General features: G+C 42.3%; 1 protein-coding gene across 6 annotated transcripts in view; it reads left to right on the forward strand.

The window, feature by feature from the left end:
- Positions 1–15596, forward strand: part of LOC145509620 (uncharacterized) — a 533964-nt gene that overhangs the window by 380776 nt on the left and 137592 nt on the right. Inside the window, exon 6 of one of the 6 annotated variants that reach the window (XR_014056241.1) lies at positions 4147–4330. The exons of the other annotated variants lie outside the window; for them this stretch is intronic. The gene's annotated coding sequence lies outside the window, so the exon portion shown is untranslated. The remainder of the gene's footprint in view (positions 1–4146; positions 4331–15596) is intronic. 6 annotated transcript variants of the gene reach the window in all.

Consider the following 15596-nt stretch of genomic DNA (forward strand, 5'->3'; position numbering starts at 1 on the left):
ACCACCAGACCACCAGGGCAATCCCATGAGATCTGGTCTAGAGAGACTGCATCTTCAATGTCAGGACTGTGATTTGGTGGGTGGTCCCGCAGCTCTTCCAAGGGAGATCCCATTGCTTTTCCTGGCAGAGGAGGCGTGTGGTGAGCAGGAAGCGGACGCCCTGCCCAGAGGCCAGGGTAATGGGAAATGCAGCAGAACATCCTGTTCCTGGGAGACCTTCTGCCTGGTTGTTTGTGCTCTGGAGACTCGGCTTCTGGTGTGTTTTGCGCAGACCTTTGGACCTTGGCAAGGCCACCTGTGTTTCTGCCTTGATGCGTGTGCTAGCCTGGCTCTGGTTATGCGTGTGGTGTGGCAGTGGGGACCGCTTGGACTCCTTCACCCTGTGCTTGCCCACGGGCCCTCTGCTAAGTTTCCAAAGCAGCAACAGATTGTGCACTTTACTCAGAAATAAAAACTGTTACTTGAGCAAAAATGTAACAAAGCTTCTTTCCTAATTCTTGCCTGAAGAATTAGGGGATAGGTTTCTGGCTTTAATGGTGATTTTTAAAGTTTCTGCCAATTGTCAGATACCGATGTGGAATACTTTTAGCTATGTAACTTGAATAATATATACCAGGAAAGCACCATCAGAGGCTTTTGATAACATAGTGCCAAGCGAGGATAATAGCTTATGATCCCAAGAAAAATCTTTCCAACAGCTTGGTGCTTGGTATTTGTATCTGTAAAATGGAACCAAAATGTAAAAGCAGTATGAATAACAAAACCCTCCTCACTAGGGCTTTGGGAAGGATGCCAGGTAGTCCTCATGAATTATTTTAAGTCTCCTGGAAGGAGGGCCCGTTTTAAACTCAAGGTATTGCTGTCGCTCATTCTTGGTCATGACATTGCACACTGTAAATGGGAAATGAAAGAGGGGACGAGTTAAGTGATGAAGCTAAAACCACACAATGAGCTGGGGAAAACCCCCAAAAACAAAGAGGTAGATTTGTTTCATCAAGAAACACAGCTGTATCTGGGCAAAGCCCCAGAGTTTAAAGTGACAAGGACACTTAACATAGACCCTGAATTCACAGGCATGTAGACAAATAATACAGTTACACTGGTGCAATGTACATGGAATCACCAGAGTCCTTTTCTTTGGAGGAGACAGGAAGTGGGACTCGCTCAGGATGAGACTCTTCTGTGATTGATTTGTAGGTGCAGGGAGCAGGGGACCGTGAGGAATTCCCCCCAGGTTCCTGATGGAGATTGAGGGGGAGAGGCTGCAGGTTTGAAAGGACAAATGCCTTGAACTCTGTGTGGTAGGATCCTAAACTTCATCCCCCCAGACACTTGAAGTCTGGCTTGAACTCATGGCCTTTCAACCAGAAAAGCATTACAGAAAGACGTTATGACAACAGGTTGTGGAACGGAAAAGATGGCTGGACAAGACTTTGTGAGCACTCAGTATGAAGAGAAAGAAGGAAATTCAGCCAAGTATTATCTTTACTGTGTGCCCCAAGGTTATTTTTTGCAACACGTAAAGACAACAATTAAACAAGGACACAATATTATCTAATTTGTGTTGCTGTCTCCCAGGACCTGGAACATATTCTGCAGGAGCCCACTTTTATCTTGAGGGTCCTCTGGCTAACAGTTCCCTTTCAACTCAGGTCTCTTTGTGGAAGGAGCTTGATGCCGAAAACCACTGTTTCCTTTTGCCCTCATCTCCCCCTGGTGGTTACCATGTTTTTCATCTTTGTTCCAAGTTCCAAGTTTGTTCCAGTAGGGTTCAATTTTTATTTCTGTTAATTTTTAGTGGCTTAGTAACTCAATGATCCTGGCTCTGAATCTCTTGAATGTGGATTGTCAGTAAGGATTGAATCAGCCTGTTGGCTCCTAACAGACTCTGAAATCCAGTAACACTCATGGTGTGTTTATTTACTCAGGTGGCTATTGGATCCCAGAAGGAGAAATGGCCAGAGAGTAGAATCCAGTCAAAGTATCTTTGGTTGCCAAGAGAGTTATGGTTGCATGAGCTCTGCCCTCATGGAAGCATTCTCCCTTCCAAGGAGGATGTGACTGTCCTCTTTTCTTATCGCTTACTTTATTTTACAGGAAACTTTCATATCCTCCCAACCAGTAATCATATCAGATTTGGTTCCAAGCTCTACAAAGAAAATGCTATGATGATTTTCTGATTAGAAATTAACTTATATTACAGCTGTAATTCTATATGCTGAGCCTTATGCAGAATAATGGAAATTAACTGAGTAGTCAATAATTTATACCTAAGCGTCACCATCACCACATATGCCGAGGGAAGCATTAGTGAGTGTACTTGAGATGTATTTACATGGAAAAAATTAAAACAGTGTAGTAGAGAAATTCTGGTCCTAGGATTAATAAAACCATATTTTGTTAAACCCTACTGCCTAAACGATTACATACAAAAGGATACTTTGTTCATAGCAAGTAAATAATCATGATTCTCAGTGGGAATTATTTGCATTTTGTCGCCAGTAATGAAGAGTTTGTATCTTATTCATCCCCTTGTCATTGGAAAGGGTATGTTACCAGAATTCACATTTTTATCATAAAAATGTTATTCTAAAAATTTTGGTTACAGTCTCCTTTTGTAGAATGACTTTTTGTCTCACTCTGTTTTGTTTTGTTTGTTTGCTTTTTTAAATCAACGGTTGTAACAGTTGATTAAGCTCAACATGGCTTTTCTGAGAGCCAGCCCAAGGGTTGAACTGGGGATAACAACTCTCACTTGCAGAGAGGAGCTGAATTTGAGTTCTCATGAGTGTACGTGCCAGGATGACAACCCACGGTCTTCCTTAATATAGTGGTTCCATTTACATACCATATCCTCAGACTACCTCTACTATAACTTTCTTAATGTTGTTCTTCAAAATGATGCATCTCTCACTTAAATAAACTTTCCTTAAGTGGAACTTTTAGATAATGACCTCAGATGAAAAACCAGAATTCCTTGCCTCAATAGAAGGTAACCATGAAAAGAAATAACGGTGAAAACAAGAAAATATTATTGAATTCCAGCTAGAAACAGGAGCCTACCAAGACACTTGAGCCTAAGGATTTCTATCTGTTGGTCTCTCTCTTTTTTGTAGAGAGTTAAAGACACTAAATGGAGACTTCCTTTAGATGTAATGAAGAGTATAGAACAACTGAAAAGAGTGTAGGAAAACATTCTCACAACATGCTTGAGTGGTGCTAATGCTGAAGCTCCAATACTTTGGCCACCTGATGGGAATAGCTGACTCTTTGGAAAAGACCCTGATGCTGGGAAAGATTGAAGGCAGGAGGAGAAGGGGACGACAGAGGATGAGATGGTTGGATGGCATCACTGACTCAATGGACATGCATTTGAGCAAGCTCAGGGAGGTAGGGAAGGACAGGGAAGCCTGGCGTGCTGCAGTCCATGGGATCGCAAAGTCGGACATGACTGAGCGACGGCAGAACAACCATACCTTCCCCTAGCCCCAAGTCACCTTCAGCTTAGAAAACAATACCTCAGTAAAATGGATTAAACCCTATTAAGACCTCTATGTTTAACAACTGGGGGTTCAGTTCAGTTTAGTCCCTCAGTCGTGTCTGACTCTTCGCGACCCCATGAATCAGAGCACGCCAGGCCTCCCTGTCCATCACCAACTCCCGGAGTCCACCCAAACCCATGTCCATTGAGTCGGTGATGCCATCCAGCCATCTCAGCCTCTGTCATCCCCTTCTCCTCCCACCTTCAATCTTTCCCAGCATTGGTGGTGTACAACTTTCCAAGTGAGATCACGCTGAACCTACAGCTCTTGTTCTTCAGAAGTCTCCTTCCTCTTGGGGATTCTCACTGCTGCCACCAGGGTGGCCTCGGGATGGGTCCCCCTGGACATCTTGGTTCAACTAGGAACAGAGCCTTCCTCTTTCACTCCTCTGGGGACATCTGAGAAGAGACTGGACATTTACATAAAACTATAAACCCATGGGATAACAGAAAGGAAATAAGCAGAATAACTTCATTTGCCTTTTTATCTTTGGAGTTCCCCCGAGGCAGTGGTTCTCAAACTTTCACTTGCATGGAAATCACCTGGAGGGCTTGTTGAACCAATAGCGTGCCAGACCCACCCCCAACATCTTCTGATTCAGCAGGTCTGTGCTAGGACGCGAGACGCTCACCGGAGCCCAAGGCTGCAGGTCTGGCGATCGCACTGGGGTGAACCCCTGTCCAGAGGAGTGGAGACGCGGTGTCCGCCTGCCTTCAACCCAGGCCCCTGTTGGAGGTTATGTGGGCATGGATCCTAGTTCCAAAGTGGAGAGGCAGCCTATCTCATAAGTGAGTTTGAATTTAATTCTCTGTCTCAAGCTAGAACAGCTCTTCCCTCGTGGCTGCCCGCACGGCTCCCTTGCACTGAGGCCAGGCCTCCGTGTTTCTCAATCCTAAGGTGCACATTTCCCTCATTTTTGCGTTTCTGAAACTGACGTGTATTTCACAGGCGTTGTCGGTCATAGTGCAAATCCAGTCTTAGTTGTTCAAGTTATCATTTGCGCGTTTTTTGGTACTGCCCAAGTGGATTTCATTGTGGCTTAAAATGTTTTTAAAATGATGGTTATGTGACTGAGCACCTAAACAAAAAGTAATTGTGTATGAAGAAAAGCGTGGGAACAGGACACTGGGTTTTACAGTTGGTATTGAACCAAATATTTTGTCACGAGAAGAATGATAGCAATTCTGTACTTCTAAAAAGCTATGACATTAAGATAGTTTTAACTTAAAATAGTAAAATTTATAACACAGCCATTTAAATGATGGTGAAAATGTTACTCTCAAAAATAAGGCATTTAAAAATTCTTTTAGGGGAATACATAAGCAAACAAAATTGAAGACCTCAGTTCTACATGGAGAAGGCAATGGCACCCCACTCCAGTACTCTTGGCTGGAAAATCCCATGGATGGAGGAGCCTGGTAGGCTGTAGTCCATGGGGTCACTAAGAGTTGGACACGACTGAAGCGACTTAGCAGCAGCAGCAGCAGTTCTACATTGCAGTTCTCCAAATGGTCCTCACAGAACTGACATCTGGCCAAAATGAATTCTTAATCCATGCAAAAATGGGAAAGTAAGGACAGTTTATTCATTTTTTTTTAAAAAATGAAACTGTTTTCAGTTAAAAGTTCTATATTATGAATCAGGTCCTTTCTACATTTTTTGGATTAGAGGGAGTTAAAATATTCTTTAGTTTCAAAATAATGATGTTAATACAGAACAGCTCCCCCCTTTTCCATATTTCCTTTTAAAGCAACAACCATGTGCTTCATAGAGCCTATATGAAGAGGCTATATGAATAAAACCATATTTCATTTTGCTACTGTGATACACAAGTATGACCATAACTTGAAAAGTGTTGCAGTTGAAAGCAGAAAAAATTGCGAGATCCCTGAGAATACATGGGATAAATGTCAGCGTCACTAGATGATGGTTTTAGGCATTGCAGCAGTTTAACTGACATTACTTTTCTTAGTGGTTCAGAAAACAGTGGTGTGGTGTACAGGTGATGATGCTTTAGGTTTGATTAGTCATCCCAGCACCTGGATGAACCCAGATTCAATACATATGTGCTGAATGAACTGATCGCTGAAGAACTTGAAACTCCTATGTGGATTATCACTTTATATTTACTCTTGTGAACTTGATAGGGGCTTCCCTGGTGGCTCAGAGGGTAAAGCGTCTGCTCGCAATGCGGGAGACCTGAGTTCAATCCCTGAGTCGGGAAGATCCCCTGCAGAAGGAAATGGCAACCCACTCCAGTATTCTTGCCTGGAGAACCCCACGGACAGAGGAGCCTGGTAGGATACAGTCCACGGGGTCGCAAAGAGTCGAACTAATGTTGTTCAGTCGCCATTTCCTCCTCCAAGGGATCTTCCCGACCCAGAGATTGAACCCATGTCTCCTGCATTGGCAGGTAGATTCTTTACCACTTGAGGCACCTGGGAAGTCCCTCTTCTTGTATAGCCTGGCATATAGTTAGTACTGCTGCTGCTAAGTCGCTTCAGTCGTGTCCGACTCTGTGCGACCCCATAGACGGCAGCCCACCAGGCTCCCCGTCCCTGGGATTCTCCAGGCAAGAACATTGGAGTGGGTTGCCATTTCCTTCTCCAATGCGTGAAAGTGAAGTTGCCCAGTCGTGTCCGACTCTTAATGACCACATGGACTGCAGCCTACCAGGCTCCTCTGTCCATGGGATTTTCCAGGCAAGAGTACTGGAGTGGGGTGCCATTGCCTTCTCCAATAGTTAGTACTAAAATGTGTTGAATATGTGAGCAATATGTAACAGTTGAAAATTTCTCCCAATACAAATTTTTTTCTCATTAGCTAATAGTTAGATTTTTTTGAGTATTAATCTCATTATTCATCCAGGGCCAAACATGAGTATCAATCAAACAGTGTGAGAAGGAAATCACTTATTAGCTATGAAAGCAAGCAGTGGCTCATATACCATGAAGAGAATTCAGATTAGAATGAATGAGAATCAGGTAGACAGAATTAATCTTCTGACAATTGGACCATGACCTAATGAGAAATTAAACATAGTCTCCTTTTCCTTTATGTCCTCATTTATTTTTGTTGGGGTTTGTGGGGATATGCTGGCTTAATTTGCTTTTGTTGAGTGTATTTTTCTTGGGACTGGAATAAGTGACTAATACCTGGAAAGTGGATGGCAGACATGTTGAAGTTGGAGGCAGAGCAGACATTATTTCTGTGTCAAGCGCAATTTCTCAGGCTGGATTATATTTGAGATTTGTTTGTGTTGTTTCTTTCATTTTCTCTTAACACAAGCCTCTGAAAAGCCACAGCAAGTAGTTAAGCGTGGAATCACAGGATGCAACGTCTCTTCGACACAAGGGGTCAGCATTTCAACACAGATAAATGGGGTGAGGGTTTGCCTTCAGTTCTACAGCTCTGCGCGGGCTTGATGTGCTTATGTGTACGAGGGTGCAATTGGTATTTTGTGCACCGCTTTCATTTCCAGTTTAGAATGTAGTCGGCTCCCTTTTAGACTTAATCAGTCTGCTATTGCTGTGGGAAATGGTGTCTAACAATGAGTCTTCCCAGTATTACTGCCCCCCGCCCCCGCCATGGTTTCAGAAGGCTTCAGTGACTTCTTGATTTATATTAATTTTCCTTTCCCTAAAAGAGGTTCTTAAACTGAGAAGTCTTTAATCTGTGCTTGCTTAATAAATGTCTTGGATGATTTCCTAGACTGCACTATTTTATTGATGCCAATTTGCCAAGAAAAAGGGCAATAGGATGAGTGAGACAATATGTTGATTCTGGGTTTATTTGGGACTTCTGGCTTAGCATTGGGTTTCATGATCATAGCTCTTTTTTTTAATTGAAGTATAATTGGTTTACAGCATTATGTTTCAAGTGTACAGTAAAATAATTAAGTTATATATGTGTGTGTGTGTATTTACTTTTTCAGATTCTTTTCCATTATAGGTTATTATTAGATATTAAATATAGTTCCCTGTGCTATACAGTAGATCCTTATTGATTATATATTTTATATATAGTAGTGTGTATCTGTTCATGTTAAACTTCTAATTTATCCCTCTTGGACTTTCCCCTTTGGTAACCATAAGTTTGTTTTCTATGTCTGTAAATCTATTTCTGCTTTGCAAATAAGTTCATTAGTATCATTTTTTAAGATTCCACTTATAAGTGATACCATATGATATTTGTCTTTGTTCCAGTTACTTCACTTAGTATGATAATCTCTAGGTCTATCCATGTTGCTACAAAGTGGCACTATTGCATTCTTTTTATGGCTGAGTAATATTCCATTGTGGGCCTCCCAGGTAACTTGGTAGTAAAGAATCCACCTTTCAAGCAGAAGACTTGAGTTCAGTCCCTGGGTCAGGAAGATCCCCTGGAGGAGGAAATGCAACCCACTCTTGTATTCTTGCCTGGGAAATCCCATGAGTAGAAGAGCCTGGCAGGAAGGGGTTGCAAAGAGTTGACACAACTTAGTGACTAAGTCGGAGAAGGCAATGGCAACCCACTCCAGTACTCTTGCCTGGAAAATCCCACAGACGGAGGAGCCTGGTAGGGTGCAGTCCATGGGGTCACACAGAGTCGGACACGACTGAAGCAACTTAGTAGCAGCAGCAGCAGCAGCAGCAGCAGCAGCAGCAATATTCCATTTTGTGTGTGTGTGTGTGTATGTGCGTGCGCGTGTGCACGCTTCCTGGCTAGCTCAGCTGGTAAAGAATCCACCTGCAATGCAGGAGATGCTGGTTTGATTCCTGGGTCAGGAAGTTCCCCTGGAGAAGGGAACAGATACCCACTCCAGTATTCTGGCCTGGAAAATTCCATGGACAGAGGAGCCTGGCAGGCTGCCATCCATAGGGTCACAAAGAGTCAGACATGACTGAGCGACTTTCACATGTATATGTGTGTGTGTACAGCACATCTTCTTTATCCATTCCTCCGTCGATGGACAGTTGAGTACCTTTCCTGACTTGGCTATTATAAATAGATGCTATGAATGATGGGGTGCGTGTATCTTTTCAAATTAGAGTTTTCATTTTTTTTCTAGGTATATCCCCAGGAGTGGGATTGCCGGATCATATGATAACTCTATTTTTAGTTTTTTAAAGAAACTTTCAGACTGTTGTCCACAGTGGATGCACCAATTTACATTCCCACCAATGGTGTAGGAGGGTTACCGTTTCTCCATACCCTCTCTAACATTTATTATTTGTAGACTTTTTGATAGTGACCATTCTGATGGGGTGAAGTGGTACCTCATTGTAGTTTTGATTTGCATTTCTTTAATAGCAATTTGAGCATCTGTATGTCTTCTTTGGAGAAATGTCTATTTAGGTCTTTTGTCCATTTTTTTGGACTGGGTTCTTTGTTTTTTAATATTGAGCTGTATGAACTGTTTATAGATTTTGGAAATTAATCCCTTTTTGGTCACACCATTTACAAATATTTTCTCCCATTCCACAGATTGTCTTTAATTTTGTTTATGGTTTCCTTTATGCAAAAGCTTTTAAGTTTAATTAGATCCCATTTGTTTTTATTACCATCACTCTAGGAGATGTATTCAAAAAATATTGCTGCAATTTATGTTGAAGAGTATTTGCCTATGTTTTCCTCTAGAAGTTTTATAGTATCCAGTCTTACATTTAGGTCTTTGATCCAATTTGAGTTTATTTTTGTATATAGTTTTAGAGTGTTCTAATTTCTTTCCTTTACATGTGGTGTCCAGTTTTCCCAATACCAGTTTATTAAAAAGACAGTCTCTTCTCTCTTTATATTCTTGCCTCCTTTGTTGTAAATCAGTTGACCACAAGGTCATGGGTTTATTTCCCTGCTTTCTATCCTGTTCCATTGGTCTATGTATCTGTTTGGTTTTTTTTTTTTTGTACCAGGACCATATTGTTTGATTACTATGTGGTAATCAAGTAAAACTTTGTAATCTGTTTTAAAGTCATGGAGTATGATTCCTCCAGCTCTGTTCTTTTTCAAGATTGTTTGGCTATTTGAGGTCTTCTGTGGTTGCATACAAATTTTAGTTATGTGAAAAACAGTGTTGATAATTTGATAGGAATTGCATTGAATCTATAGAGTGCCTTGGGTAGCATAGTCATTTTAACAACATTGATTCTTTCTGTCCAAGGACATGGTAAATCTCTCCATCTCTTTCTGTTATCTTCAGTTTCTTTCATCGTTGTCTTCACAGTTTCCGGAGCACAGCTCTTCCTTCCCTCTGGACAGGCTTACTCCTGGGATGGTCACTGCTGTGCTCTTGCGTGCCTCTGGACAGGTTACTCCTGGGACGGTCATTGCTGTACTCTTCCGTCCCTCTGGACAGGCTTACTCCTGGGATGGTCGTTGCTGTGCTCTTGCGTGCCTCTGGACAGGTTACTCCTGGGACGGTCATTGCTGTACGCTTCCGTCCCTCTGGACAGGCTTACTCCTGGGATGGTCGTTGCTGTTGGACTTGCCCTTTCACGGCCGTTCCTGGCCCAGTGCAGCTGCACGCTGTGGTGTGTCTGGGACATGCTGTGTGTTCCTCATAATTAAAAACATTACGGTAGAGTTCACTCTGTTTGCTGAAAATTTCTATTAATTTTGACAATAGTCATGTAAAACCACCACAATGAAGGAAAATTCTGTCACTCTGAAATGTGCCTCTTTGCTTCATCTTTGTAGTCAACCTCTGCTTCCATCCGGATCCTTGTCTGTTCACTATCCTCATAATTTTGCCTTTCCCAGACATTATTTAAATGGAATTACATGATATATACAACCTTCGAGTCTATATTCTTTCATTTAGCACAATGAATTTGAGATTTATCCATGTTGCATGCACCAATAATTTTGTTGTTTTATTGTTATAATTGCTTGCTAGTATTTCATCGTGTGGTTGTACCATAGTCTATCGATTTACCAGTTGAAGGACATTGGGTTGTTTCTGGTTTTTGGTGATTGTGAATAAAACTATTATAAACATTTACATATAGGTTTTTCTGTGAATGTAAGTTTTCATTTTTCTAGAGTGGAGTAATGAGTTAAAATATCTCTTAGTTTCAAAATAAGAAGATTAATATGTTAACAGGCTTTTTTTTCCTCTTCCACACTTCCTTTTTTAAAGCAACAGCCACGTGGTTTACGGGGACTGCACAAGGATGTTCCCCATGAGTAGATGAAGCTGAGTTTTATTTTGCTACTGAGATACACACAGAAGGTGGCTTATAACTTGCTAAGCCTTGCTGTTGAAAGTACCTAGGAGTGGAGATATTAGGTCAAGGACACTGTATTTGCAATTGCTTAATGATTCTCGTGAGAATTGAATACACATATAGAATCTAGATTCTTGTGTTTTGAGAATGTTCATGCATTTATAAAGTTTAGACTGAAACAGTAATAGCATTTTTAAGCCAGAAGAGATCTTAGGTGACATTTAGAGTTGTTTTACAAACAAGTAATTGTAGCCAATAGAAACAGAGGAATTTTAGGCCATTTAGCTCACCAGCCACACCTGGGTCTCTGGTCGTTTGGTATCGTTTCAATTCAAATTTCTTACAGTTTGGTAAGTAATTATATTGACCCCCAAATTGAAGTAACAAAAATAATTATTAACAATGTAAGCTTTTATAATGCTTTTAATTCATTAAAAGAATTTTTACTTTTGTTATAACATGTCCCTCCTTAGTCTTTCCCATTTGGTTACCGATACCACCATTCATCCAGTTACTCAGGCAAGAAACTTCATTACTGTCTCTGTCCTCAGCTTAGAAAATTTCCTGTCACAGAGCAGACATTCAATAAACATTTGTGGAGAGAAAGAGCACTTGGACAAACATATGCACTTGAACGTCTAAAATCTGATTGATTTGCACTGCTTTCATATCATAGGTTGTAAAGGCTTTCACATGAACAATCAACCTCAGACATTTGGCACGTAAGGCATGGGATGCTTTTTGGTGTGCTTGCTAATGTTTAAGGTGGTTTGAAATAATCCACAATATTATGTCATGCTGTAAGATGATATATTTTTCTCAATTCATTTGTCCGTTGCTTCCCCTCACGAATAATCGATTTATGAGGTTGTTGTCGTGTACCAGACCCTGTGCTAGCCCTGGTGATGAAGATGTGAACAAGGGAGTTATCTTCTCTGCCCTCAGGGCGTTTGCAGTTTGGCAGGAGAGGCAGACAGAACAAATAATGACAAATGTCCCTTGTCATGTTAGTGTGATATATTGTGGGAATGTGTCATGGGCAAAGCTCTCGACTTAGCCTTAGATGGAATCAGTGAAGCCTTCTGGGAGAGGCGACATCTGAGGCGATCTGAAAGCAGGGTGGCAGTGAGCAGGCGAAGACCGGAGGGTGCGTGTTTCAGACGGAGGGAACAGTGTATAGAAGGGAGGAAGAAACATTGCCTGTTAAAGACAAAACAGCAGCAACCCCCACAGTCGGCAAGAAGACCTGAGGGGTTGGGTCAGGGTGAGGGATGGGAAGAGGGATGTGAAATGAGACAAAAAAAAAATAAAAAGCTGGCTAGAGCCAGATCACGGGGGCCTCAAAGACCAGAGTAAAGATTTTGGCTTTAATCCCAACAGCAATAGGCAATTTAAGGGTTTATAAAGAAAACAACACAATTGTAATTTTCACTTGTAAAGTGAGACTTCGGCGTCAGTGGGGGGATTGATTAGAGAAGGTAAGCATGAATGCACAAGCGGAGACCAGTAAGGTGACTGTGTTCAACCTGTTGAAAGTGAAAGTCGCTCAGTTGTGTCCAACTCTTTGTGACCCTATGGACTGTACAGTCCATGGAATTCTCCAGGCCAGAAGACTGGAGTGGGTAGTCTTTCCCTTCTCCGGGGATCTTCCCAACCCAGGTCTCCCGCATTGCGGGCGGATTCTCTACCAGCTGAGCCACAAGGGAAGCCCAAGAATACTGAAGTGGGTAGCCTATCCCTTCTCCAGTGGATCTTCCTGACCCAGGAATCAAACCAGGGTCTCCTGCATTGCAGGCAGATTCTTTACCAACTGAGCTAATGTTACCACATCACAAATCCCTCCAAAGCTTAGCAGCTTACAGCAAACACCCTCATAGTTCATGGGTCAGGATCCTGGCCCAGCTTGTCTAGAGACACTGGTTCAGGCCTCACAGGGCTACAGCCCGGGTATCTGCCAGGATGATGTCATGTCTCAGGCCCACGGGATGGAGGAACCTACTCATGTGGCTGTTGACCAGAGTCAGCTCCTCTGGGACTATTGGACTGGGGACTTCTGGTCCTTGTGTGATAGTTGTTGTTGGAGGCTTCTGTTCGGTTCTGTGCCATCTGGGTCTCCACAGGGCGGCTCTTAGCACAGTGGCAGCTGGATTCCTTCAGAACCAGCAAGTGAGAGAACAAGAATGAAATGAAAGCTTGAGTAATCTTGTCACCCTCTCAGCTGTGGCATCCCATCATGTTCACTGTGTTCTATTAGAGGTGGAGGGCAAGAGGGCCATACCACAGTATGAATACCAGAAGGTGGGAGTCCCTGGGGATTGTGGTAGAGGTTGCCACCATGTGGCTGTTCTGATGATCTGACTCAGAAATGATGCAGTTTGACCTTGGGGGGTAGAAGATAGAATTGGCAAAACTTGATAGTTGCTTTGTATATGGTGGATAAAGAAATGAGAGATTTTAAAGACTGCAGATTTCAGGCTTGAGCACCTGAGTTGATGCCAGCACTGTTCACTTACAGTGACATCCTGCAGTAATGGAAAGATAAGTTCAGCTCTGAACATATTAGGTTTCAGGTAACTCTGCCATGTCTAATTTGAATATCAGACAGGTGGTTCTGTATTCAGATTTGGAGCTCATAAGAAAGCTATGGGTCAGATGATTGCTGTTGTTTAGTCGCTCAGTCGTGTCCGAATTTTGCAGCCCCATGGACTGCAGCATGCCAAGCTTCCCTGTCCTTCACTATCTCCTGGAATTTACTCAAACTCATGTCCATTGAGTTAGTGATGCCATCCAGCCATCTCATCCTCTGTTGTCTCCTTCTCCTCCTGCCTTCAATGTTTCCCAGCATCAGGGTCTTTTTCAGTGAGTCAGCTCTTCACATCAGGTGGCCAAAATATTGGAGCTTCAGCTTTAGCATTAGTCCTTCCAATGAATATTCAGGGTTTATTCCCTTTAGGATTGACTGGTTTGATCTCCTTGTAGTCTAAGGGACTCTCAAGAGTCTTCTCCAACACCACAATGTGAAAGCATCAATTCTTCAGTGCTTAGCCTTCTTTATGGTCCAACTCTCACATTCATACATGAGTACTGGAAAGATCATAGCTGTGACTATATGGACCTTTAGCAGCAAAATGATGTCTCTGCTTTTTAATATGCTGTCTAGGTTTGTCATAGCTTTCTTCCAAGGAGCAAATGTCTTTTAATTTCATAGCTGCAGTCACCATCCACAGTGATTGGAGCCCAAGAAAATAAAATCTGTCACTGTTTCCACTTTTTCCCCATCTATTTGCCATGAAGTGATAGGACCAGATGCCATGAGCTTAGTTTTTGAATGTTGAGTTTTAAGCCAGTGTTTTCACTCTCCTCTTTCACCTTCATCAAGAGGCTCTTTGGTTCCTCTTCTCTTTCTGCCATTAGAGTGGTATCCTCTGCATATTTGAGGTTGTTGATATTTCTCCCAGCAATCTTGATTCAGATGATAGAGCTTGCATTTGTCAGCCTAGGAATGGTAATTAAAGTCTGTCTGGATCCCTAGAAGCACAAATTTCCCAAGAGACAAGAGGTCACTGGGAATGGGGTGAGTAGACTCTAATTCTACCCTGACTCCTGGCTTCATCCGTTCTACATATTGGAGACAGAATAACACACAAAGAACATTGGCAGAAGGTACATGTTACAGAAGGTACATGTTACAGAAGGTACACGTTACATCACTGGGTGTCATCTCCAAGCTGTAACCTTCATTGTCCCTTCATGAAGCTATTCCAGCCTGTCTCAGGACAGCTATGTCTGAGTCATGCAGTATGTGAGAGACTAACAGCAGTCTGTGTTTAGTTTGTACCAAGCTGACCCACCTACGAACCAGACCTAGCTATTTTCTTCCTCCATCATTAGATGGGTTCTTGGGTATTATATAACAGGGCCATTCCAAAATGCCCACATCTTGGGGCCTTTAGATCTTCTCCTTGGAACTCTAATGAGACTGTCGTGGGATCTTCACCTCATTTAACATGAAGTAGTGTCTTTGACACTTATGTCCTAAGAGTTATCTCAGAAATGCGTTAGAACCAGCTCCAACGCTCGAAGGAAACTGGAGATGCCATTGAAAGAAAAAAGACCCAAAACCAAGGGAGAGGCACACAGACTGGTCAAAGCAATTTGAGGGGACCAGCAGACCCCCCTTGATGTCTACTACAAAGTCATAGGGGCAGATGGTGTGAAGAGAGGGTAGAGAGAGAAGAGCAAGGATTTCAGATGAAGCCCTCCCAACATGACCCCAATAGTCAGTGGTCAAGAAGAAGAGACTGACAACAAATGAGACTGGGACAAAGTTGCATAAGAGATGATGATCAGGTAGAAAAAAAGGATTTTTCCATTGAATTGGCAGGTGCTAAGTCATTAAGTTAGCTGAGATCTCAGATACCTTCAATGGATGTAGTGTCAAGCGATGGCCTTGGTGAGAGTAATATCAGTGGGACAGTGAGCCCAGGAACCAGATTTAAAATGAAGAGGAGAAGAGAAGAAAATGAAGCCAAGTTAAAAAAAAAAAATCAACACCAGAAGGAAGGAAATAGGGTGGTGGATGGAAAGACTATGGGGTTATCTAGGGTTTTATTCTGTATTTGATTTTTAAAGAAAAAAGTTTGCAGAGACATGAGCATGGCTAAATGCTAATGGGAAGGAGCTAAGAGACACAGAGAGTGGGAAGGTTGGGTAGCGGGGAGAGAGAGAGGCAAACTGAGATTCTTTTGTGCATAATTTTGGAGAAGAAAAATCTAGAGGGGAAGAATTTAAGACTGGATGGAGGGTTTGATTTTGATGGGAAGAGGCAACCTCTGCTTTGAAACAGGAG

The sequence above is a fragment of the Giraffa tippelskirchi genome, chromosome 6, assembly GCF_054371585.1.
Source record: "Giraffa tippelskirchi isolate mGirTip1 chromosome 6, T2T-mGirTip1v1.2.pri, whole genome shotgun sequence".
Classification (NCBI taxonomy): Eukaryota; Metazoa; Chordata; class Mammalia; order Artiodactyla; family Giraffidae; genus Giraffa; species Giraffa tippelskirchi.